The sequence below is a fragment of the Malurus melanocephalus genome, unplaced genomic scaffold (assembly GCF_030028575.1).
Source record: "Malurus melanocephalus ecotype Western Australia unplaced genomic scaffold, MMel_1.1 scaffold_672, whole genome shotgun sequence".
NCBI lineage: Eukaryota > Metazoa > Chordata > Aves > Passeriformes > Maluridae > Malurus > Malurus melanocephalus.
This window is the reverse complement of record NW_026623904.1, coordinates 250,126-251,973: the sequence shown is the minus strand read 5'-3', so window position 1 is coordinate 251,973 and position 1,848 is coordinate 250,126. Positions and strand designations below refer to the sequence as shown.

The following is a 1,848-nucleotide window of genomic DNA, read 5'->3' as shown; positions in this document are numbered from 1 at the left end:
CGCCCCTCAGCGGACCCCTCTCCACCCCGTTCCCGCCAGCCCTTAAAGCGGCAAGCTCCTCCCGCGCTGCTCCCCTGCCCGTTTTCGCGCCGSGCCCGCCGTTGCCCCTTTAAGGTTACCGCGGCGACGGGCCCGGGCGAGAGCGAGGCGCATTGACGTCACGGCGGGCGGGGCCCGTCCGGCCGGTCGGTTTCCGGTGCCGCCGCTGCAGCGAGGCCGCGGCCGGGCCGGGACGGGCGGGGGGTCCCGGCGGAGCCGCCGCAGGTGAGCGGGGCGGGGAGAGCGGCCGGGCGATCCTCGGGGCGGTGGCGGGGCTGGGGGCGATGAGAACCGGGTGGGGCGGGCGCGGAGCGGGAGGCTGCGGCCTTGGGGCGGGGCCGGCCCGGCCCGGCCCGGCCGAGGGAGCGGGGCCGCGGCTCCGGGGCTGCAGCGGGGGCAGCGGCGCCTTCCTGGGCCAATGTCCGAGGGGTCGCCGCGGGCTGTGGGGCCGCGCCTGGCGGCGCTGCCGGGCCTTTGGGGCCGGTTGTGCCCCCTCAGCTCCGTGTCCCCCTCCCCGGGAGTACCGGGTCGGCGCTTCCCCGGTGGTCCCGTGTCTAAAGCGGCCGCAGCCCCTCCGCTGTGAGAGGGTTGGGCTGGGCTGGGCTGGGCGGGGCAGCCGCGCCCTTGAGGGGCTCAGGGAAGCACTGGGAATGTGCAAAAAAAAAAAAAAAAAGCCTCGTAGAAACACCGGAGTTTTCATTTTGCCCGTGATACCGCATTTCCTGCAGCGGTCTTGCCCTTCTCGCGTACGGCCCGTTCCGTGTACACGGAGTGTAATTTGCGGGCGGTCACGGAGCCCACGGGCTTCTCCGGGGCTGTTTAATAAGCKCTGACCTTCACCGTGCGAGCTGGCGAAACAAAAGGAGTGACTGGAGAACTTGYCGGCGCTTTCTCAGCCCGTGGGAAGGCCACGCTTTGTGTTTATGCAACGCGTAATAATACACGTGTGTTTGTGTGTGTGTGTGTGCTTGAGCAGGGATTAAGTGTGACAAGAGTGAAACCTGTCTGAAGTGTTGGTAATTCCATATTAACTCGAAGCCGTCTGTAATCTCCAGCAGCAGAATTYGGAGGGGCACGTGTTGTCTCTGTGCCCTGGGTTTTCCTGCTGCTGCCTCAGCAGGATAAAACCCATGATGTGACTTAAGTGCGTTGTCATTTCTCAGAATTATTTTRACTGAATCCCTTTTTTCCCTTTCAAAAGCTGAACCTGGGATCAACATATCTTACTGCATATTAATAAGCTGTTGCCACACTTCCTGTACCAGGTAACTTTCTTTATATTTCATCAAAAATGCCCTRAGAAATTCTTTCCTGGTTCTTTAACTCGCCTAGTGTTAGTTTTCTTATGGAAAATAAGAACATGAGATGTACATGTGTATACATACATGTAAAAAATATATTTTCAAATCGTTTTATAACCTTGTGGTGGGCTGAGCCAGACTAGATGCTAAGCACCCACCAGAGCTGCTCCATCRCTCAACAACAGAAGGAAAATATAATAAAAAGCTCCTGGAAAGGGAGTGATCACTCAGCACTTGCCATTATGGGCAAAACAGACTCAACTTGGAGAAATCAGTAATAAATKAAACTGATTAAATTTGAGTGGTATGATGAGAAATAAAGGCAAACCTTACAAACATCTTCCTGTCATCCTYGTTTCTTTCCAGCCTTAACTTTACTCCTGATTTTCTCTACCTCCCTCCCCCCAGGAGGATGGGGATTGCAGTCAGTTCAGGGCAGGACTCCTCACACCTTCCCCTGCTCCAGCATGGGGGTCCTTCAGTGGGTGTAGATGGATCTGTGCTCCCC

General features: G+C 57.7%; 1 protein-coding gene across 2 annotated transcripts in view; it reads left to right on the top strand.

The window, feature by feature from the left end:
• The first annotated feature begins 166 nt into the window (after positions 1 to 166).
• Positions 167 to 1,848, top strand: part of PRKAR1A (protein kinase cAMP-dependent type I regulatory subunit alpha) — a 16,244-nt gene continuing 14,562 nt past the window's right edge. The window contains exons 1-2 of one of the 2 annotated variants that reach the window (XM_057384000.1): positions 168 to 264; positions 1,241 to 1,304. The gene's annotated coding sequence lies outside the window, so the exon portion shown is untranslated. Of the gene's footprint in view, positions 265 to 1,240; positions 1,305 to 1,848 lie in introns of both variants that reach the window. The other variant, XM_057384001.1, reaches the window with a different exon arrangement.